Raw genomic sequence first — 25,091 nt, 5'->3', positions numbered from 1 at the left:
TTTTTTCCCCTTGGCCTCACCCCACTAACTATGAGGAATGACTTTCAGTCCACATGGAAAAAGACAGTGGCAACTAAAATATCATCCTTGAGCTTTTCTCCAGGTCTTCTGCTCAGCATGGGATATGATTAGGCCAAAGCACTGTGTTAAGGGTGTAGGATGCAGCTCTATCATTCATCTCTATTGTATTTGTTTCCTGTGTCACATTGCTACTCTATGATTTGTCTCTATTATTGCTGTGATGCATTTCCTGTTCCTGTTGTAGTCTCTCTAAGAAAATGGCTTCTGCACAGTGATGGCTTGTATTGTATTTACTTACTCCACATGAAACCCCACCAATCCCCCATCAGGCCAGGCCGGCTTGCTCGAATAAGAATGTTTTTAGATCGCGACGAAAGGAGCGAAGATCGGGCGCCATCCGGAGCTCAACCGGTAACTGATTCCATAGCTCCGGGGCGCCCACAGAGAAGGATCTCCCCCTGGGGGCCACCAATCGACATTCTCTGATCGGTGGCACCCTGAGGAGGCCCTCTCTGTGGGAACGTACAGGGCGAAGGGAAGTTGATGCCGGCAGCAGGTGTTCCCTAAGGTACTCCGGACCCCTGCCATGTAGGGCCTTAAACACCATTACTAGTACCTTGAATCTCACCCGGAAGACATTTGATGCATGCTAGTCTAGCACTTGCAGTTGAAGGGATTTTATTATGCTTAAGGTTGATGTTAGTAATATTGATATTAGTAGTGATACTTTGTAATCATCTTTGTTTATGTGGAAGCAGCTTTGTAGGTGCTTTATATTGGGAAATTAGTTATATAAAAGCAAATGTTTCATGCTTTAGGTACATGTGAGGTGATCTCACGAGGACGATGGATCGTTAAAGGTGCTTCCAAGTAAAAGCATCACGCAGAGGTGCAATCATATTAGCTTTATTCAATGATAGATCAAAGAGAAAGAAATACTTGGCATGAAAGCATTCATGCCTGCATGTGAGAGAGAAATAAAATAAAAGCAAGCTAGCATTACATAACTAAAACAGAAGAAGAACTAGGAGCTAGGAGTAGAGGTAGAACTGGAAGGAGAACAAAGAGCAGCCCCTCGTGCAGAGGTATTTATGGGGGGTCTTGGTCCCTCCCTGATCATAAAACTCTCTCGCCAATGGGGCTGTCGGGTCTGAGACCCTTGGCTCATCAGTGGAAGCAAAGAAGCCTCTTTGCTCCCGTCTGATGACCTTTTTGGGGAACTGCCAATGGCTGGCACAAAACATCTAACAATTCCCCTTCTTGCCAGCCAATGACAGGGACCAGTGAATGTATGTGAGGGGCGAGCAGGTGTCATAGACATGCATAAAAACATTCAGAAGGCCAAACACAAACGCTTACACAGAAGGTTGTGCCGGTCAATGGGAACAGGTTTGGTAAACAGATCAGCTATCTGGTCAGCTGTATTACAGTGCTCAACATGTATAAAACCCTCTTTCGCAAGCTGCCTGACATTTTTATAGCGTATGTCTATGTGGCGAGATCTAGAGCCTACTGCATAAGCGCCCGAGATTGCAATTGCGGCTGTGTTGTCCTCTAGAATTTGGATGGGCAGAGGAGGAGATGCCCAGATGTTTGTTATCAGCTCATGGAACCAAGTCAAATCATTGGCCGTGTCTGACAGGCTGGCAAATTCAGCCTCGGCCGTGGAGCAAGAAATAAATTTTTGCTGCCTAACATGCCAATGTATTGGACAGCCATTTAGCAATATGAGGAAACCAGAAGTGCTCCGTCTACTTTTGGTGTCGCCAGCCCAGTCTGCGTCTGAGTAAGCGGAGAGCTGGGCCGTCTTCCCCTTCTCTGGTTCAAGCATTAGGAGAGCATCAGCTGTGCCCTTAAGGTATCTAAGCACCCTTTTAACAGCAGTCCAGTGGAATTCCTTTGGGTGTTCCACGTGCCTGGACAATAGATTCACAGCTAAAGCTATGTCAGGTCTGCTCCAATTGCTGATGTATAGCAAGGAGCCAATCACAGATCTGTAAAGCGTGTTATCTGTGAACTCAGGACCGTCCTTAAGAGTGTGGTTGTAAAAGTCGGTTTGCATTGGGCTATGCGTAGGATTAGATTCTGTCATTTTGCATTTGGCCAGTAATTCCTCTATCTTTTCTTTTTGAGATAGAGCGAACCCCCCCTTAGTGGCCAAAATATGCACACCCAAGTACTTGTCAACCCGCCCCAAAGACTTCAGAGTAAACCTTTCTTCCAGGGCTTTGGCAAATTCATCACACCCTTCCTTGTCAGGCCCTACATATAATAGGTCGTCCACATAAACTAACACCCGTTCTGTGGTACCCTTGGAATTGCGTGTGAAAACACATTCATCTGCATGAGATGTGATGAAACCAACTCGTTCTAAACTCTTTCTAAGACAGTCATACCATAATTTCCCTGACTGCTTGAGACCATATAACCCTTTGTGAAGCAACCATGTATTTCCCCCTTCTTGCTGGTAGCCAGGAGGAGCCCTCACGTAGATCTGCCGGTCCAGGTTGGCGTGGAGGTAAGCCGTCTGGATGTCGAATTGGAAGACCTCTTCTCCCAGAGCGGCTGCAGTCACGAGGGCGGCCTTGACGCTCTCTGCGCGGACGGTTGGAGAGTATGTCTCGGCGTAGTCTTCCATATAGCGCTGAGCGAAGCCCTGGGCTACCAAACGGGCCTTATATAGGTAGAGGCCATTGGCAAGTGGTTTGGCCTTGTAAACCCACCTTGTGCCAATGATTTTCCTCTCCTTTGGTGGTTGCTGGGGGGTGAAAACTTGGAGTTTCTTTAAGCTCTGCATCTCCTTCTCCATCGCGAGCTGCCATTTCTTCTGCTCTTCGATGGGTAGCTCCTGGATGTCAGAGAAGGATTTTGGGGTGACCACAACGCTGTTGACAGACGCGATGTGGCCAATGTCAATTCTCTTTGGTGGGACCCCTTTGTTGGACCGCTTTGACCTCCTTACCTTCTGCCACTCACCGCTCTTTTCTTCCGTGGGTCTCCGAGGCGTCGCTGGGGGTGAAGACGGCATGTCTTCCTCCATGGGACTGGACGCATCTTCGTCTTGTTCCTCACTTTCGTCGGTGGCAGGGTATGTGGTCGTCTCAGGTGATGTCGTGGTCGGTGTGTCCTTGCTGGGTCGGTTGGCATATGGGCTCAGATCATTTGAGTGGATCTGGGTCCAATTGGAGTCCTCTTCGAAAGAGGCAGATTGGGAAGTCACAGGCCTGCCCCCTTCTCCCAGGAAACGATAGGCCTTGGAGCCAGGAGCATAGCCCAAGAACCTTAGTCTCTGGGAAACAGATCTCCCCTTCTTCCGCAGCTGCTTGGGGATGTGCACCCATGCATAGGAACCAAACACACGCAAATGTCCCAGATTTGGTTTCCTACCGTGAACCAGGAAATATGGGGTCTGGTTCACAACACTGCTCCAGGTGCGGTTTAAGGTGTAATTGGCGTAGTGGACCGCTTCTCCCCAGTATGATTCTGAGACAGCAGCGTCTGCAATCAGACTACGCATCATGGTTTGCAGGATTCCATTTCTTTTCTCAGCTACACCATTTTGCGAAGGGGTGAATGGTGCAGTAAGAAAATGGCGGATGCCCTTACCCCTTACCCAGTCCTGGAACTTTTGAGACATGAACTCAGCCCCGCGATCGCTCTGCAATTGTGCAATCTTGGTCTTGTACTGGGTCTCTACGAAGTTGTACAGTGACTTTATGGCGTCAAAGGCTTCAGATTTTTCTGTGAGTGTATACACGTGGCCGTATCGTGAAAAATCATCAACGGCAGTGAGAAAATACTTTTTCTTTCCTAGGGATGGTGTGAAAGGCCCAACTAGGTCAACATGTACTAGTTGGTACGGGTACTGAGCCTTACGCAATGACACCTTTGGGGTAGGGGCAGCCTTCCTCTTTGTTTTCTTGCAAATGGCACAGTCCAGAAACACGTCACAATCCTTGAGCTGGACTCCCTCAGCAAATTCTCCCATCTTTTTAACTACAGGGAAGCTTGCATGACCTAACCTTCTGTGTAATAAGTGTGCACACTTATCGTGGAGCGGCTTCCCCACTGACACCCTCTTGGCTCTAGTTGCTTTGAGTGGTGCTGTAGGTGCCTGCTGAGATTCAGGCTCCTTGCCCACACTGCCCTTGGAAAGCCTTGGGGCAGGCTGTGGTGGCTTGGGAGAAAAATATGGTAAGCCATTTATGATGGCAATATTTCCAATGGCCCTCTGGTTCCGGGTGACATGACCTCCCCCCTTGCGAAATAAAACTTACACTTTGTCATCGTCACATAATTTGGTAATACTTAATAGGTTGTTGGCAATGGAAGGAGCATGCAAAACACCTTCCACTTTTCCAAGTCCAGGTACAGAAACAAAGCCCTTCCCAACAACTGAAGCTGTATCACCATTTGCCACTTTGACAGATGAGTTAATTTTCTTTAACCTTTTAAAACCTTGACTCATATTAGTAATGTGAGAAGAAGCTCCAGAGTCCAGTAACCATAAGTCAGTGGAGCTATCAGCCTTTGTTGTGGGGGTGAGGGAACAAGTATGCAGAAAATTTCCTTTGCCCCTGCCACGCCCCCTTCCTTGCCCCTTGCCCCTTACTTGATTGGGACCACGTTTAGGGGCTTGATGTTGATGGGGGCAGTCTTTCTTGAGGTGCTCCTCAGAGCCACAGATGAAACACTTAAGTAGAGCATTAATTTGCTCTGAGTTGTGGCGCCCCCTTCTGGCTTGCTGAGTGGTGACTCTGGCGTATTCTCCGGCATCCCGTCTCCTTCTATCCTCCTCGATGAGTCTCCCTGTGAGGTAGGACAGATTTATGTCTTCCCTCCTGACCGCTTCGAGTGAAACAATGAAATTGCTCCAACTCCTGTCTAGGGAAGCAAAAATGACCGCGACCATGTTCGCATCAGTTACTGGGAAATTTCTGGACATCAATTCTGCCCTGAGTGCCTTTAATTTTGCAAGATGTTCAGGCATGCTGGCACCAAACCTCAGTCTGGTTGTATAAAGCTCAGTTGTATATCTGGTGATGGAACCAATGGTATCGCTGTTGAATAAATTGTATAATAGCTGCCAAACTTCATTAGCTTTGAGTCCCACTGGAATGCTGGAGAACAAGTTATTATCCAGCGAACTGAGCAGAGCAGAGTAAGCCTGCAAATGTCGCCACTCTTCTTGAGGTCCCCATGGGGGAGGGGGTGGTTTCTGAACCATTTGTAGAGTCCCATTCTTTAAGAGATATACCTGTATATCTCTATTCCAACTGTTGTAATTCTCCCCCCCCCCCCAGTTGCAGCTTTTTAAAGTCGCTCGGAAGATTTGCTGTTGGAAAAAAGTCCCTCTCAGATCCATTTGCATAAATCTCAGAAATGTCCATCGACATAAAAGGGAAAGGGAAAGGAATCCCTCTAGTGGTCGAGGAGGGAATTTTTTCTTGATTATTTAGTAACTCCAAATGGGCGTGTCCGGAAACCATGTGATCCGGGGGAGGGCGTTGTTCAGGATTTTTCCCTTCTTCCCATGAGGCATTGGGGGGGCGGAGCCCAGATTTGCCGGTTTGCAGTTGCTGCAATGATTCCTTCTGAGAATTGCAAGCACATGGATTTTCAGCATTGCCTGGTTTGCCTTGAGAAGCCCATCGCTGGTCCTGAAGACCTGAAGAGAAGGTGGGAGGCCGCGGGGGTTGATCGTTGGGAGGCTCCAGGCTGGACCCCCCCCCGGCAGTTGGGCCCTGGGGAGAGGATAGGAGGCCTGGGAGGGGGGCTGGGCACCCCCGATGCTGGGGCCGCTGTCTTGCTGGCCTCTAGGGCTGTAGTCAGGGCTTGTATGGCTGTCTCAAGAACTGTTGTAACAGTTTTGGCTGGACAGACCTCATTGCCATCATAGGATTTTAGGCTTTGTGGTGGGGAGGACCCAGGAATTTGCATGCTATTTTGGCCGGATGCCAGGGATTGCATGCTATTTCTGCTGGATGCCAGGGATTGCATTCTATTTCGGCTGGATGCCAGGGATTGCTGGCTTTCCAGGCTTAAAAGAGGCTTGTCTTTGTTAGACCGTGTGGGGTTACTGGGGGCCGCCATCTTGTTTCCTGTGCCAGACCATGTGGGTGGAGCCATCTTGTTTCCGCTTGCCCCAGGAAGCTGTAGCTCACAGCTGGGCAGGGGGGTTCGTGCCAAAAGCCCTGGGGTCCCGGGGTCACTAAGGGTGGCGGGCGCCATATTTGGAGGCCTCGTGGTCGCTAGGGAAGGACTCACCAGGGCTTCTGAGGCTTTCTGAGCTGTTTCCTGGGCTGTCTTCCCCCTCCCCTGCATTGCAAAGATCTTTACAAGCAGCTCTTCACGTTCCTGTGCAGTCAGCTTACTCACGCGGCTTTTGGCTTCAGCCAGGTCCGTCTCTGCAGCATCTTAGCAATCTTGGGCAGTCTGCAAGCCTTCTATGTTTTCCTCTGTGGCGTTCAGGGGTAGAAAGGCATGCAGGGCACTCCCAGATGCTCTGCTGGATCCTCTGACGGGGTGGAGGTCATCTGTGCTCTCACCTGCAGCGGAGATTGCTTCAGGGACTGAAGGCTTGGATGTAGGCAGGGATGCCGTCTTTGATCGATGACTTCTGGTCACGACGGGAGAGGTCCTGCCATCTGTTATAAATGGATTTGAGCTGGATCTTCCAGACATCTTGTTGGACTTGGAAGCGTTCCTTTAAACCATCCTCTGGCTACCAACTTGTGAGGTGATCTCACGAGGACGATGGATCGTTAAAGGTGCTTCCAAGTAAAAGCATCACGCAGAGGTGCAATCATATTAGCTTTATTCAATGATAGATCAAAGAGAAAGAAATACTTGGCATGAAAGCATTCATGCCTGCATGTGAGAGAGAAATAAAATAAAAGCAAGCTAGCATTACATAACTAAAACAGAAGAAGAACTAGGAGCTAGGAGTAGAGGTAGAACTGGAAGGAGAACAAAGAGCAGCCCCTCATGCAGAGGTATTTATGGGGGGTCTTGGTCCCTCCCTGATCATAAAACTCTCTCGCCAATGGGGCTGTCGGGTCTGAGACCCTTGGCTCATCAGTGGAAGCAAAGAAGCCTCTTTGCTCCCATCTGATGACCTTTTTGGGGAACTGCCAATGGCTGGCACAAAACATCTAACAGTACAGGTGATTGCTTACATGAAAAGAGCATAGTAAGGGGAAGGGGAAAAGGAGTTATGGTGGAACCTGGGTTGTGTATGAGTCATCATCTAGGAATTATTTTTCTGTACCTTTTGGTTCTTAATACCAAGGCCAGATCTCTTTCTTCTGGAAAGGTATAAAAGGTGGAAGACATCTTTCCTGGTTGTTGCCTTCATCTCTCTACCAGCCACAAAGAGAGATGTGGCCACCCAATTTTATTTTGATCAAAATAAAAGTTGTTTGCTTGCTGAAACCTCGGCTCAGGAGTTTCTTTTGGCTCTTTTAAATTCCTGAGTAATGCTGGGGCAATTGTGAAGCTAAGTGTAAAACCTTACACAGTCCTGTCCTGGAAGCCGAGCATTTGAAGCAAGAAAATCAGCATCATGGCAGCATACCATTGCCTGAGGCAATGAGGGTGAGTGGAGATTGCAGCAGTAACTGGGACAACTTCAGAGCAGAGTTTGAGGATTACTCCCTAGCCATAGGCTTAAATGTCAAGCCATCAGCAGTGCAAGCAGCCACACTGAGGAGGCTGATGGGCAGCGAATGCGTCCATGTTTACAAACATAATTTAACCCTTACAGAGGAGCAAAAAAGTGATACTAAAGCCATCCTAGATGCCTTAGAAGTCTTTTTCAGACCCTCTAAAAATGTCATATATGAAAGATATATATTTGGCAGCTGTAAGCAAGAAGGTGAAGCAATAGACAGTTTTGTCACATGGCAAAGAGAAAAAGCTGTTAGCTGTGAGTATGGCTCTCTAAGAGATGAGCTTATTTATGATAAAATAGTTCTGGATATCACTAGTGAAAGCACATGCCACCACCTTTTGAGGGAACATAATTTAAGTTTGAGGGACACAGTGGCTCAGTGGATTAGGGCGCTGAGCTTGTCGATCAGAAGGTCGGCAGTTTGGCAGGTCGAATCTGTTGTGATTCAGTGTCAGCCTGTGGGTTTGGCAGTTGAATCGGACAATTCTGAGGAGGAGGAGGGGATTGGAGAGCCTGCTGAGGACAGTTCGGAGGCATCACAGAGCTCTCAGCCAGGCCCCTCCCGTCTGCTTCCTCCTCAGACCCAGCTGCTTGGACGAAGATGACCCACAGCTGGCCTTGTTCAAGGACGCCCAAAGCAGGAGGCAGACAAGCAGCAGAAAACAAAGGAAGGCAATGGGGCACCTCGGGAAGATGCAAAGAGAAGCCATGCCTTGAAACTGTTTAAAAGGGGAATGTATGGGAGGTGCTGGTTGCTGAAGGCAACCGTTTGAACAGCTTCTGATTTAGTCGTGGTTTGTATTTGTTTTGCTCTGTTTGCTCTGTTTTGGATCTGTTTTGTGTAAATAAATTTGGTGGGCTTACTTCCAGCCTATTGACTTTTGAAAAGGGGTTGTCCCTGACATTTCTGCAGGGCTGGTAGTAGGCTGGAACAGAACAGTTTGCCTTCAGCCTCCCACTCCTTATTATTATTATGGAGCAGCTATGTGCTGAGAATGCCCAGCTCACCCAGCAACTCGCTTTGTTGGCAGCTCAGGTGGCTCAATTGCAAGCTCAGGTCCCACCCAGGAGAAAATGCCAAGTTGCGATGCCGGATAAATTTAATGGCAATCCAGAACTGTTTCCTGCTTTCCTGGGACAATGCCAGCTCTTTATCAGCGTGAGAGCAGCTGATTTCCCCACTGACCGGGATAAGGTGGGGTTTGTGTTAAGCCTTCTTTCGGGTGATGCAGCTCGTTGGAGCACACCTCTGTTGGCTCAACCTAGTCCATTGTTGGACAACTTTGTGGGGTTTTGTGATCATATGCGTCTGATGTATGAGGACCCTACTCGACGTTTGAAAGCTCTGAGAAAGGGTCAACACCCCCAACAGGGCTATATCAGCTATTTTCGGCTGCTTAGCCAGGATTCCGCCTGGAATGAGGCTGCGCTTGTGGATGCCTTCCAGGATGGATTGTCGGAGGAGATGTTGGATTAGCTGGCCCGTGTGGATATTCCCTCAGACCTCAATGGGCTGATCCATCTCTGCCTGTGGATCGACACTCGGTTGCAGCAGCGAAGGAGTCGCAGTGCCACACCAAAGACCCCTGCAGCCCCTGTTGTGTGTGAGACCCCAGTTCAAAGGGAGGAGCCAATGGAGCTGGGTGCCGCCAGGTCTCGTCTATCGGTGACTGAAATGAACAGACGACAATTGGGGGATTGTGTTTTTACTGTGGGGACCCTGGGCATTTGGCTGCTTTTTGCCCAAAGAAGCAACAACGGGCATCGAGTCTGCCCTGAGAAAGTCCCCTACTTTTCTGTCGGGAAACGCCCCGAGCCTGATCTAGACTATGTGTTAAGTCGGGCGTCCCACAACACTGAGCGACGTCTTTCCAAAGCTGCCTGTGGACCTCCACGGCATCTGATATTGGAGGCACGTCTGATCCTTCCTGGCAAGCCAAAGGGGATTCCAGTCCATGCCTTAATTGACTCTGGAGCCACCACAAATTTTATGGACTCAGCATTTGTGGCCAAATGGGCTGTTCCCCAGTGCCCGGTGGAACCGCCCATGTTAGTGGAGACTATCGTTGGTCGAGTGCTCCTGTCTGGGCCAATTAAGGCCGCCACGCAACCATTATGTATGGCCATCAGTTCCCATGTGGAGGCCATCCACTTCTATATCACCTCAGATCTGCATTTCCCCGTAGTCTTGGGACTGGTGTGGCTCCGGGCGCATGACCCACAGATCTATTGGTCACAGAACCTGGTCACCTTCCCAAGCTTGCAGTGCGTGGACCACACCCGCCATATCTGTGCCGGTCAGGTGGAGGGTTCCCCAGGGGTTTCCTTGCCTCCCGAACTGTCTGACTTTGCTGATGTGTTCAGCAAGACAGAGGCGGATCAATTACCCCCGCACAGGTCCTATGACTGCGCCATTGATTTAGTCCCTGATGCGCCTCTCCCAGTGGGGCGTTTGTACTCCATGTCGGACCCTGAGTTGGCTGCATTGTGGGACTTTCTGGAGAAGAATTTGGCTCGAGGTTTCATCCGGCCCTCGTCCTCGGCAGTGTCTGCACCCGTGCTCTTCGTTAAAAAGAAGTCCGGCGAATTGCGGCATTGCTGCGATTATAGGAAACTCAACGCCATCACGGTGCGCAATCGTTACCCACTGCCCCTCATCCCCGAACTCTTGGACCGACTCCGGGAGGCTAAGATCTTCACGAAACTGGACCTGCGTGGAGCTTACAACCTTGTCAGGGTTCGGCCGGGTGATGAGTGGAAGACGGCATTTGGCACTTGTTACGGACACTTTGAGTACACGATGATGCCGTTTGGCCTGACCAACGCCCCTGTGTTTTAGCATTTCATGAACGATATGTTCCGGGATTTGTTAGATCAGTTTGTCATGATCTACTTGGACGACATCCTGATCTACTCCCCATTGCGAGAGGTTCACCATCAGCATCTCTGTCAGGTCCTGCAGTGACTCTGAGAACATCGGCTGTTTGCCAAATTGGAGAAGTGCCAGTTCTACCGGGTGACCATCGATTTCCTGGGTCACCACATTTCTCCTGAGGGCATTGCCATGGAGCCGAGTAAGGTTGAGTCTTTGCAGAGTTGGCAACCCCCACGTCGTGTGAAGGATGTTCAGCGACTTCTTGGGTTCGCCAACTATTATTGAGCTTTCATCCCTGGGTTTGCTGCCTTGACAGCCCCCCTCACCCGGCTCCTGCAGAAGAAGACTTGGTTTCAGTGGAACGCTCCAGAACAACGGGCTTTACAGACTTTGAAGGAAGCCTTCATGAAGGAGCCCATCTTGAAGCATCCTGACCCGCAATGGCAGTTTGTTGTGGAGTCTGACGCCTCCAACATTCCCATTGGGGCAGTGTTACTCCAGGCAACGACGCCCAGCGGTACCCTCTTCCCTTGCGCGTACCATTCACGAAAACTGAATCCTTCGGAGAGCAATTATACAATCTGGGAGAAGGAGCTGCTGGCCATCAAAGTGGCGTTCGAGGCCTGGAAGCATCATCTGGAGGGAGCGTGGCATGAAATCGAGGTCCGGACTGCTCACAATTTGAACCAACGCCAGATCCGGTGGTCTCTTTTCTTTGCGAGGTTCAACTTCCGAGTTAAGTACATACCTAGCAGGCACAATCAAAGAGCGGATGCTCTGTCCAGGAAGCCCGAATATTCCCGAGTGAAAGACAAGCTTCTGCCCAGGACAGTGATCCCCATCGAGTCTTTTGCAGTTTACAGTCCATTTCTGGCAGGAGTTGATGCATGCGTTGGATATCAAGATTTGCCTCTCGTCCGCGCATCATCCTCAAAGTGACGGGGGAACCGAGAAGGTCATCGGTATTCTGGAACAATATCTGCGCTGCTACGTCAATCTGCAGCAAAACAATTGGGTGGACTGTCTGGCCATAGTTGAGTTTGCATTCAACAATTTGCAGCACACCTCCACACAGATGACAGATGTTGATGGTGCACTTCACGCGACGGGGAGTAGATCAGGATGTCGTCCAAGTAGATCACGAGAAACTGATCTAACAAATCCCGGAAAATGTCGTTCATGAAATGCTGAAACACGGCAGGGGCATTGGTCAGGCCAAACGGCATCACCGTGTACTCCAAATGTCCATAACGAGTACCAAACGCCGTCTTCCACTCATCACCCGGCCGAACCCTGACGAGGTTGTAAGCTCCACGCAGGTCCAGTTTCTTGAAGATCTTAGCCTCCCGGAGTCGGTCCAAGAGTTCGGGGATGAGGGGCAGCGGGTAACGATTGCGCACCGTGATGGCATTGAGTTTCCTATAATCGCAGCAAAGCTGCAATTCGCGGGACTTCTTTTTAACGAAGAGCACGGGTGCAGACACTGGCGAGGACGAGGGCCGGATGAAACTGCGAGCCAAATTCTTCTCCAGAAAGTCCCACAATGCAGCCAACCCGGGGTCTGACATGGAGTACAAACGCCCCAGTGGGAGAGGCGCATCAGGGACTAAATCAATGGGGCAGTTATAGGGCCTGTGCGGGGGTAATTGATCCATCTCTGTCTCGCTGAACACATCAGCAACGTCGGACAGTTCGGGAGGCAAGTGTCGAGCCCCTCGGGCTCGACACCACACTGGGACACAGGGGAGCACTTGGAGCAGACGGGAGGAGAGCCAGCCACGCCCACGCCCAACAGCTGCAAGGCAGCCGACAGCCATCCCGAGTGCACTCGCTGGAGCCGCGCCAGCCCGATCAGCTGTGCGGCGGCCGAAAGCAACCGCAGGCGAACACGCTGGAGCCGCGCCAGCCCGCTCAGCTGTGCGGCGGCCGACAGCAACTGCGGGCGAACACGCCGGGGCCGCGCCAGCCCGATCAGCTGTGCGGCGGCCGACAGCAACCTCGGATGAACACACTGGAGCCGCGCCAGCCCGATCAGCTGTGCGGCGGCCCCCAGCGACCTCGGGCGAACACGCTGGAGCCGCACCAGCCCGATCGGCTGTGCGGCGGGCCCCAGCGATCTCGGGCGAACACACTGGAGCCGCGCCAGTCCGATCAGCTGTGCGGCGGCCAAAAGCGAGTGTCGGCAGCCGCATAAGACCTATAGAGCCGCACCCGCTACAGTCGGATGTTTCAGCCGCTTGCATACCGGCGGCGGGCAGGGCGCTCTACAGCTGCGCTCGGACAACGGGGCCTGCCAGGGGGCTGCGGGTGTGGCACAGAATACTGAGTTGGTGGAGGGGAGCACAAAAGGGACTTTAGAGTACGGGAGAGGGGGATGCTGGACTTACACCTTTCTTCACGCTGTATGGACCTCGGCGTCAGGGGAAGAAGCAGGGCGTGGATAGGGGGGTGGGGTTTTTACGTAGTTCAGGCGGATGCTGGTCTGCGCGGGGAAGGGGTGGAGCAACGGGTGGGGCTGTTATTCAATTATTGGCAATGTTTAAAAGACGCGTTGGGGGCGAGCGATTCCCAACGCTGACTTTGCAATTGCTTGGAGATCCTGCTAGTAAAGGTACTCTCGCAGTCATCCGTACTACGTCGTGTTTTTTCTGCTTGCTTGCGTTTCCCGGCGTAGACGAGGAGTTGACAGTAAATCAGCGTTCAATCAGCACAGCGCTCCTTTTGTTGTGCTCTTGCTTTTTGCTTGCCACCATGGCTGAGGGGACTCAGGGTGGTGTGCCCGTGGCAGGAGGGGAGGAACCAGCTGGGGTTGCTGTGCCCCTTGAGGTGGGGGAATTGGCAGAGGCCCCACCAGTGGTTCGGCCCAAGGTCCGGGACCTTGGACCAGCACCAAAGGGAGCTGAGGCTCCGGAACTGGCTGTCCAGGAGAAGCCTGGGGAATGGTGGCTCAGCCCTGTCTTGAGTCAGCCGGTGGCTGGACAAAATCAACCATCTAGAGGGAAGGGGTCCCTCTGGGAATGGAGAGAGCGTCGTGCCACCGATGAGGGCGGAGAGGAGTGGAGCTACACCACGGCTCCTGGCAGTTACACCATGGACGTCCTGAGGGACCATTTTGGAGAACCTCGGCCGTGGACCCCTACTGATACCGACCTGGAGACCGGTAGATGGACACAAACCAGGACCGACCCGGAGCGCAGGAGCCAAACCCGGTTCCGTTTGGCGAGTCCCCGCTTTCGGGCCCCGCAGGCCCCTGGTACCCCGCAGGTCCCAGGTCTTCCACCGCCGGGACCGGCGGCTGCTCCCGACTTGGGCCTCGCCAGACCTGGTGGAACAAGGCCGGGGGGTGCTGTACCAGCAGGGGTGTTGGGGTGGCAACAACCAGGGGTTGCACAGAGGCTGGGAGGCCCGGCGGGTCCATGGGGGGGCCCGCGGCTTGGGGCCCACCACCGCTGCCCGTGACCTTTGACGGCAACCCTGATCATTTGGCCCTGTTCCTCGGACAAGCCATCCATCATCTGGACCAGTACGGTCCTTTGTATACATCCCAGTGGGCGATGGTGATGGCTGTCACTACGGCATTACAAGGGGAGGCAGCGGCTTGGGTGGCAAACCTCTACGGCGACCGTGCCCGTGAGCTGGGGGACGTTGGCCTTCTCCTCGAAGCTCTATGCACACGATTCGAGGACGTGACGCGCACGCACCGAGCGGAGGCTGAAATCATTGGCCTGCGGCAGAACGGCCGTCCAGCTACGGCATACGTGCAGGACTTTCGAGAAGTGGCCGGCAGGCTCAGTTCATGGCCGGAGAGGATGCTGGTCCACCATTTCCGGGCCGGGCTGGACGATTATCTCCTACAGGCTTGTATCGTCCGTGGGATCCCTCCTAGGCTTCAAGAGTGGCTGCGGGTCGCGGTCGAGCTGGATGTGGCCTTACGGGTTTGTCAACGCCGTGTGCGGGCCGTAGGAGACTCCCGTCAGGTCCCGCCGAGGTCGCAGGGCCAGGAGCAGAAGCCGCCACCATCGTCGCTGGGTCCCGCCGTTCAGCCACCATGGTCCGTTCTGCGTTGCTTCAGGTGCGATCAGCCAGGGCACTGCGTGGCCGCCTGCCCTATACCCGCATCCCGGGTGGTTGCGGCAGCAACCCCAGCAAGGAGCGCAACCCCCGGGCGCTTTGCAGAGCATTCCCGGGCTTCTCGGCAGGCCGTGGAGTCAACACCAGGGGGAAGCGGCCAGACGGAGGAGGACAGTGCCATCGATGTGAACGTGGAGTTTTACGAGCATGGTGATAGGCCAGAGGAGGACCCCATGGTAAGTGCTCCGGTTAGCCCATTTTCGGTCCCGGTTACGTTAACAAACTCCGCCACGGGGGAGGTGATGGAGTTTAAGGCTTTAATTGACTCGGGTAGCACGAGGTGTCTCATTAGCCGGAAGGTGGTGGCCAGACTGGGTGTTGGGGTGGTACGGCTGAGGAATCCGATACGTTTTCAGCAGGTGGATGGGTCTCTTCTGGGGGGGTTGCCTATCACCCACGTCACAGAACTCATGCGGCTGGATATGGGGGAGCACTGGGAACGGTTGCGGTTCATCGTGGTGCCCTCCATGACAGAGGAGGTGATTCTGGGACTAACGTGGCTGGACAGGTGGGGGCCGACCATTTGGTGGGAGGGGGGTTGTCGACACCTGCGCCTAGGGATTGGGCCACAGCCCCCTGATCATGAGCGGCCGAGCACGTCTGACCCGCCAGGGAAGCCGGAGGAGAGTTGCAGGGCTGGGGCGGAGGTACAAGTACCGCCAGAGTACACCGAATTCCTCGAGGTTTTCAGTGAGCAAGAATGCGATCTCCTGCCTCCCCATCGACCGACGGACTGCGCGATCGAGCTGGAGCCGGGGGTCAAACTTCCTAAGCCCCGGATGTACGCCATGACCCCGCGGGAGATGTCGGAACTCAGGAGTTACATTGACAAGAACCTTGCACGGGGGTTCATACAACCTGCTCGTTTGCGGATGGCAGCACCAGTTCTCTTTAGGGAGAAGAAAGACGGGGGGCTGCGTCTTTGTGTGGACTACCGGGGGGTCAACGCAGTGTGTGTTGAACATTTGTATCCACTGCCCTTGATGAAGGACATGTTGTCCCACCTGGCTAAGGGGAGGGTGTTTACCCGGTTGGACTTACGCGAAGCCTATTATCGGGTGCGTATCAAGAGGGGAGACGAGTGGAAAACGGCGTTTAACTGCCCATTGGGCAGCTACCAATTTCGTGTGATGCCATTCGGACTCCAGGGGGCCCCCGCCGTGTTCATGCAACTGATAAATCAAGTTCTGCATGAACACTTGTATAGGGGGGTGGTCGTGTATCTTGACGACATCCTTATATATACGGAGACAATGGACCAGCACGTTGCCCTCGTACGGCAGGTTCTGCGGAAGCTCCTAGACGCACGGCTGTATGTTAAACTGTCAAAATGTGAGTTTCACGCTTCTCGTCTGGACTACTTGGGCTATCGGGTCTCGGCGGCTGGGATTGCAATGGACCCAAAGAAAGTGGAGGCTATATTGCAGTGGCAAGCCCCGGGGACCAAACGACAGCTACAGAGCTTCCTGGGGTTTGCCAACTTTTACCGCCAATTTATACCATCTTTTGCTGCAGTAGCTCTTCCACTAACAGACTTACTTAAAACCAAGAAGTTAGCGGTGAAACCACGACCGGGGTTGCGTGTAGCGTGGACCATAGAATGTCAGCGGGCCTTCGAGACCCTGAAAGGTTTGTTCACCCGAGAACCCATACTTTTGCATCCCGACCCAGCAGCGCCATACGTCGTGCAAGCAGATGCTAGCGACGTGGCAGTCGGAGCTGTTCTATTGCAACACAACAGTAAAGGCGCATTGCAACCTTGTGCTTACGCATCCAAAAAGCTATCGGCCACCGAACACGCCTGGGCTATCTGGGAAAAGGAGGCCTACGCCGTTCGGTGGGCGTTGGAGACGTGGCGGCATCTCCTGGAGGGGGCAGAGAAGCCCTTCGAAGTATGGACGGACCACAGGAACTTAGAAGCCCTACAATCCCCACGTAAGTTGGCCCCTAAGCATGTGCGGTGGGCCCTGTATTTCAGGCGGTTCAGGTTTACCCTGAAATACGTCCCAGGGGGGAAGAATTTCCTGGCGGATGCCCTCTCGCGGCTTCCGCAGTATGACAACCAGCGGGAGGAGGTGGTGCAAGCTCTTATCCCTCCTCTCGGCCCAGAGGTGGTACGGGCTGTACAGAACAAGGTTGTGGACGACCTTGTACAGCGGCTGAAAAAAGCTCTGGTGGGAGATAGCTGGTTACAGCAGCACCCGCGGCTCCTAACTCGACGGGATGATTTGGCATGGTATGGGAGAGACTGCGAGAGACTGTACTTTATAGGTGTCATGATGCCAAGCAGGCCGGACACCTCGGGTTCCTAAAAACCCTGCACCTTGCCAGACGTCAATTCTGGTGGCCCGGAATGAGGCGGCAGGTCAAGGATTATGTCCAGCATTGCCACACGTGTGCTATGGCCAAACCCCAGCCTGGGAAACCAGCAGGGCTTTTACAGACAGTGGCGGACCCTAGCCGGCCATGGCAGGACATCGGGATGGATTTCATCGTGGACCTACCAGAGAGCCGGGGGTACACTGTTATCTGGACCGTGGTTGACCTGTTTTCCAAACAGGCCCATTTTGTCCCGTTGAGGGGCTTGCCTTCGGCCCGGCGTCTGGCCTGGCTGTTTATAACCCACGTGTACCGCTTACACGGGGCGCCTAGATGCATTATCTCGGACCGGGGAGTGCAGTTTACCGCCAGGTTTTGGCGTGAGTTCCTCCGGTTTATTGGGTCGTCCCAGGGACTAAGCTCGGGGTACCATCCCTGCACGAACGGTGCTGCTGAACGGGCCAACGCCGCAGTGGAGCAATATCTACGCAGTTACGTCTCATACCAGCAGGCGGATTGGGCCGACCTACTGGCATTTGCAGAAATCGCCCACAACAATGCTGTGCACAGTAGCACTGGCCTTCCACCGTACACAGTGGTGTCCGGCTACGATTTCCCGCCTGTTCCCGAGTGCGACCAGGGACCGCCCTCCCCCTGTCAACCCCAGAAGTGGATGCTGCAAATCAGAAAGGCATGGGCAGCAACCAAGGAGGCCCTGAACAAGCAAGCCAGTATCGTAAAGGCGCAAGCAGACAAGAAGCGCCAACCGTTCTACACCCCAGGGGTTGGGGATTGGGTGTACTTGTCCACAAAATACTTGCGGTTGCAAATACCTAGCAAGAAGCTGAGCCCTAAGTACATAGGCCCCTTCCAGGTCACCCACATCATCAACCCGGTCACGGTGCGCCTCCGGCTGCCTAAGTTCCTGGGCAGGGTGCATCCCGTGTTCCACGGGAGCTTGTTAAAACCAGCCCCCGTTCCTGTCCGGGGGGAGTCAGTAGGGCCGGGGCCTGTGGGTGATGGACAATATGAGATACAGGAGGTTCTAGACTCCAGGGTGCGGAGAGGGCGGCTGCAATACCTAGTGCTTTGGAAGGGATACCCGGTTACTGAGGCATCCTGGGTGGCGGAATCGAATGTTCAAGCCCCTAGGTTAGTTAAGGTGTTTCACCAGAAGCACCCTGGTAAGCCCTCGGGGGGGAGTCGAAGGGAAACTGCTGCTCCCCTTGGTGCATGTATAACTTCTATGTCTTGCCTTCCAGGAGGAGCCTTGGTAGGAGGGGCCGACTGTCGAGCCCCTCGGGCTCGACACCACACTGGGACACAGGGGAGCACTTGGAGCAGACGGGAGGAGAGCCAGCCACGCCCATGCCCAACAGCTGCAAGGCGGCCGACAGCCATCCCGAGTGCACACGCTGGAGCCGCGCCAGCCCGATCAGCTGTGCGGCGGCCGAAAGCAACCGCAGGCGAACACGCTGGAGCCGCGCCAGCCCGCTCAGCTGTGCGGCGGCCGACAGCAACTGCGGGCGAACACGCCGGGGCCGCGCCAGCCTGATCAGCTGTGCGGCGGCCCCCAGTGACCTCGGGCGAACACGCTGGAGCCGCGCCAGCCCGATCGGCTGTGCGGCGGCCCCCAGCGACCTCGGGCGAACACACTGGAGCCGCGCCAGCCCAATCAGCTGTGCGGCGGCCAAAAGCGAGTGTCGGCAGCCGCATAAGACCTATAGAGCCGCACCCGCTACAGTCGGATGTTTCAGCCGCTTGCATACCGGCAGCGGGGCAGGGCGCTCTATAGCTGCGCTCGGACAACGGGGCCTGCCAGGGGGCTGCGGGTGTGGCACAGAATACTGAGTTGGTGGAGGGGAGCACAAAAGGGACTTTAGAGTACGGGAGAGGGGGATGCTGGACTTACACCTTTCTTCACGCTGTATGGACCTCGGCGTCAGGGGAAGAAGCAGGGCGTGGGGCGACGGGATAGGGGGGTGGGGTTTTTACGCAGTTCAGGCGGATGCTGGTCTGTGCGGGGAAGGGGTGGAGCAACGGGTGGGGCTGTTATTCAATTATTGGCAATGTTTAAAAGACGCGTTGGGGGCGAGCGACTCCCAACGCTGACTTTGCAATTGCTTGGAGATCCTGCTAGTAAAGGTACTCTCGCAGTCATCCGTACTACGTCGTGTTTTTTCTGCTTGCTTGCGTTTCCCGGCGTAGATGAGGAGTTGACAGCAAGGAAACCCCTGGGGAACCCTCCACCTGGCCGGCACAGATATGGCGGGTGTGGTCCACGCACTGCAAGCTTGGGAAGGTGACCAAGTTCTGTGACCAATAGATCTGTGGATCGAGACTTCCGGATGGCAAGGCGTCGCCAGAGGCAGCCATTCTCAGGCTGTCAGCCCCGCGGCTCCATAGAGCCGCCGAAAACAGCGCCGATCAGCTGTTTCGGCGGCTCGGAAGCCCCCTCCTCGGGAGAAGAGGAGGGGGCGAGCGCCCAGGTAGGGGTAGAGCTCTCCGGGGCCGCCAGAACTTAAAGTTTTGGCGGCTGAAGGATTGACCCCCCCCGAAGCCTGGGCATGCTCCGGACTGCGAGGCGCTTCTGCTCTGGGCTTTTTGGAGCAGAACAGGGCGTCCGCAACCATCCCTGCTAGCAAGAAAGAACTTTGGAGAACGAGGACGCAGGCAGAGCGATACAGGAGATTTAGGTGAAAATGGTCTTTTGATCTTTAACTCAATGGACTTTGCTGAGCTTGAAAGTGGAAGTGTGTAGCAGACAATAGTGGGTGAAAATGGCGGCTATATCTTCTAAAGTTCCTGCTTTGGTGCAGCAGTCTTCGTTGCAAGCCTTACTGCCCCCTGCACCTGTATTTGCATCAGCCCTTACAGTTAAAGTTTTGCAGAATGTGATGCAAGAGATTATGGAAAAGCAATTGCAACAATTTGCTGAGATAATGGATAAAAAGCTGGAGGAGAAGTTAACAGAAAAACTAGCTGAGGTTATGGATGAAAAGATTACAGAGAAACTAACAGAAATAAGAGCAGACATTTTATCTGCATTTCAAGGCATGGCTATATGTATTGAGAATTTGGATGAAAGAGTGGAAGATCTCAGTCAAAATAATACTAGATTAGAAGTAAAAATGACAGAAACCGAAAATGTGGTGGAGAAAATTGATTGTGACTTGACCTCGGTACAGTATCATCAGATGGAGTTTGCTGTAAGGATTAGAGGCTTAAAAGAAGATCCTAAAGAAAATTTGAAGAAAATAGTTTCTGAGGCTCTGGAAGGGGTGCTGGGGCGACCAGCAGATGAAATAATGGAAGATATAGATAAAATTTTCCGTGTTAATTCGTGGATTGCAAGACAAAGGAAATTGCCCAGAGATGTGGTGGTTTATTTTACAAAGAGTGTGATTAGAAATGAGGTTATTCAAGCCTCCTACAATACTGAATTTGTAATTGCTGAGCAAGAAGTCTTGATTTTAAAAGAGATCCCTCCAAGAATTTTAAGTAGAAGGAAGGAATTTGCTTTTTTGACACAAGAATTGAGACGACGTGATATTAAGTTCAGATGGGAGATACCAGTGGGTATGGTGGTGACCTATGAAGGTATGAGGCATCGTCTTACTACGGTGATTCAGGCATGTGATTTTTACAGTAATGTTTTAAAAGCAGCCCCCATACCACTTTTGGAATCTACAAAGAAGAAAGGTGAGAGAGAGTCTCAACGACACAGAGAGAATCTACAAGGTGCTGAAGGAACAATGCAGACAGATGAGAAAGTTACAGGAGTGGATCAAATTTCAGTGCCACTGGAGGAGGCCAGAAATTGGAGGAGGCGTGCTGCTTCTAGACGAATGAGACGAGCCTGAAGATTTAGTTGTAGAACTGAAGGAGATAATAATGCAATAAGGAGGTTTTAGAAGAGTAAACGGGAATTGAAATTGTTAAAAGGGTTAAATATTTGGGGATATATTTTTCACCCTCAAATGTAGAGTTATATAAAATAATTATGTTTTGTAATATTTTATGTTGTTTTAATTTTAAGATAATTATGAAAACTTAATTGGGAAGAATTGTAGTAGTGCTTACTGAAATTTTGAAGGTTATGATTTGCTATTTGGTTGGTATGTATATCTATTGTGTGATAAGAAGGTGGATAATGTGTTTAAGGTATATATTTTGTGACATGCTCTGTTGCAAGTTTGGGAAAAAGTATAGATGAAAGTTAACTTGTCTATTTTTATGGGCAATAATGAAATACGTAATAGAAAATATAAAAATGATGTGATTACATATAAAAAAAAATTAAGTTTGGAAAGTAATGTATGGTACTTGAAGCTGTATAATATATTAAGAGAAGGAAAGATTGCATAAAATTGGTTTTAGTATGGAAAATTAAATTAAATTTAATTAAATTAAATTAAAGACCAGGTGGAAAGAAGAATAGAAAATTGGTTTTCTAATGATTGATGTAAATTTGTTTTGTCTGTAATTGTTTTTATTGGGTATTTTTGATTGACACTATTGTTGTGGCTATCAAGCGGATGTTGAATTTAACTATGGCAGTAAGACTTTAAGTAAAAAGGAAGAACTGCCGATTATAGAAGAATGGACTGTAAAGTTCCCAACTTGGAGGATATGGCAAAGATTTTGGTGTACTTGAAAGACTATTTGCAACAGAGAGATACGGTGGAGTAAATATGGGACTAAAAAGTATTATCCAGCATCTGAATAATTATTGATGTGATATTTATACTGTTTGGAGTTAATTTATATGAGTTAAAGTGCGATAGTTTTAATAGTTTATGATTGTTTGCATAAGGTAGATTATGATTGTTTGTATTCTTATACCCTGTACTTAGCTCTGGGAAGTCGGGGAGGGGGGAGGGGGAAGGGAGGGAGGGGCTGGGGAGGGTTGGGGAGTGGGAAGAGGGTGGGAGGGGAGGGGGTTGGGAGGGGTTTTGTTTTGTTTTGTTAAAGATAAAATGTACTGTAAAACTTTTCAATAAAAAAAAATTCTTTCATCTGTTTTTTACATTCTTCCACATTTTCTTGATATCTAAACAAATTTTCATTCATTCTCCAAGACCGCCTGTCTCCACTCTCTTTTTCCAGTTCCAACCATACTGGACTATGATCTGATAGAGTTCTTGGACCTATCTTAATCTTCTTAATCCTAGAAAAAAAATCATTAGTAGTTAATACAAAATCAATCCTAGAAAAGGATTGGTGTCTATCGGAAAAAAAGGTAAAATGTTTTTCTTGCAAATTTCTTTCTCTCCAAACATCTCTCAATTCCAGGTCATCTTTCATCTCAAAAAAAGATTTAGGCAATCTAGCATGATTTGGTATACTTCTGAAAAGACCTTTTTTGTCCTTTTGTGCATCCAGGACACCATTCCAATCTCCCATCAAAATACACGATTTATAATCCCATTGAATTATCTTACTGTGTAAAAGTTTATAAAATTCTCCTTGCTGTTGATTAGGAGCATATAATCCAAACAAAAGTATTTTCTTGCCTTCTATTAACAATTCAATTATAACATATCTTCCTTGTTTGTCTGTTTCAATTAAATTAGCTGTTAAATTCTTCTTGACGTAAATGACTACTCCATTTTTCTTATCTGGAGCAGATGCACTAAACTGTGTACCCAATCTAAAGTTTATCAAATATTTTTGATCAGCTGCTCGAATGTGCGTTTCCTGTAAACAAATAACATCATTTCTAAATTATTTCAAATACTGAAATACTTTCTTTCTCTTGTGCGGGGAATTTGATCCATTAACATTCCAGGTTAGAAACTTTGTCGCCATCTTTTGCGACCTGAAGCTTACGGAGCGCCTGTTGCAAAACCACCTGCACTCTCTTCGGTTTCGCTCCTCCCACTGCTTCACTGTAAGTAGGTTCTTGAGATATGATTGTAGCTTTCTGTTGTTCTTGTTCTTGTCTCATTTGTCTAATTGCAGCCCGTGTCATTCTTTGTTCTCTAACCTCTTCTAATGGCATCTGGGACTGCTCCACTTCTGAAATTTGCTGAGATTCTTTATCTTTCTGCAAAGTAACTCCTTCAGCTCCTTGTATGCTATCCACTCGAGGCTAACACGCTCCTTTGTCCTTCCTTCCTTTAAATTCTGAAGATGGCGGAAAACCTGCCTTCAATATGTTAGAGTAAAAATCTAGTGCCTTCAAAACTGTATTAAGACGATATCTCGTGCCAGCATAAGTCCCTACCAAGCCTACTGGAATCTCCCATCTAAACTGAAGTTGCTGTTTCTTTAATTCATCTGCCAAAAAAGCAAATTCTTTTCTTCTCCTTAGAATTCTTGGAGGAATCTCTTTCAGAATTAAAACTTCTTGCTCAGCAACTTTAAATCTATTGTTGTAAAAGGCTTGGATAATCACATTTCTAATTGATCTCTTTGTAAAGTAAACCACCACATCTCTAGGTAGTTTTCTTTGTCTTGCAATCTAAGAATTAACACGAAATATTTTATCTATATCCCCCATAATATCTTCTGCCTGACGCTCCAAAACCGGTTCGAGAGCTTGTGCCAATAACTCTTTCAGATTTTCCTTAGGGTCTTCTTTCATTCCTCTAATCCTCACAGCAAACTCCTTATCTCTATATTGTAACATGACTACATCATCATCAATCTTTTCCATCACATTTTCAGCTTCCAACATTTTAGCATCTAATCTCAAATTATTTTGATTGAGCTCTTCCACGCGATCATCCAGACGCTCAATACAGACTGCAAGCCCTTGAAATGCAGCTAAAATGTCTGCTCTTATTTCAGTATTCTTCTCCTCAATAAGTTCAGCTATTTGCTGGGATTGTACTTTTAAAGCATCTTGTTAAATCTTTTATTGTTAATGTGGGTGCGGGTGCGGGTGCCACAGGAGGAGGCATCAAAGCCTGTAGTGAAGAATGCTGAACTGGTGAGGTACCAGCAGTTCTAGGAACTTTAGTTGGTTTAGAAGCCATCTTAACACCCAGTTAATTTCTGTTGCGCACTTTCACTTTCCACACCGCTTGCAACTTTTTCTTTCAAAGTAAACAGAGTTAAAGTTCAAATACTTGCTGTTTCAATATTCTCCTGCACAGCTCTGCCTGCATCCAGGTAATCCAAAGTTAATTGTTGATTGCAGGGATGGTTGCAGCATCCTGCTCCACTCCAAAGCCTTGGAGCGGAGGAGTCCACGAGTCCGGAGCTAATTCAGGCTTCGGGGGGGCTCTCACCCTTCAACCCCCAGAATTTGAACTCTGGTGGTCTAGGGGAGCTCTACCCCTACCTAAACGCTCACCCCCCTCTTCTCCCAAGGAGAGGGTTTCCGAGCCACAAAACAGCTGATCGTCGCTGTTTTAGCGGCTCCAACGGAAAACAACGGGGCTGACGGCCGGAATGGCCGCCATCGACGGAGACTTGCCACCCGGAAGTCCTAGGTGAAATGCTTTATTGTCTTCCCATGAAACTTCTCTATTAATACCTTCTCCTCTTGTTGCCTTAGATATCCATTGGAATTTTCTTAAAGTCAATTACATTTAAATATCTAAAACATTTCCTTTATACTGATCATCCCAAACATTTTTTTCATTTCTCATATCAAAAAACAAAATAAAAAAAGAGAAAAGAAAAAATACTGTCTTACTTGGAGGGTTCATCCCTCTTAAACTAAAATCTTTCTATTTCTTCAACCATATTCAAACAAGTGTTTAATTTTTAAATATTCCCTCTGATACACTCCATCATCTAATTCCTCAATTCTCACTTTAGCCCTCTTCTTTTGCCAAGCATCTTTCCCAATCAATATATTCCGTTGAATCAAAGAGTCTTTCCATAATCTTGTAAATGTTGTTGTGGATATAGTAGGCAAATCAAACATCATGTCTTTGTAAAAAGATTTTGCCCCTTCATAGTCATTGAAGATTTCTCTTATCATCCCTTGTCTCCCCATTTCTTGTGGTACTCCCAACAGCTCAGCAATCCATTTGTCAAATGTTTTTCCTTATCCTCAAATTTACTTTGTGGTCTTAGAGTACAAGTTACCTTTTCCATGTTCAATGTTTCTTGTAA

This window comes from Vipera berus (genome assembly GCF_964194415.1).
Source record: "Vipera berus genome assembly, chromosome: W".
Taxonomy (NCBI): Eukaryota; Metazoa; Chordata; class Lepidosauria; order Squamata; family Viperidae; genus Vipera; species Vipera berus.
The sequence above is the reverse complement of the archived record's forward strand: the minus strand, read 5'-3'. Positions refer to the sequence as shown.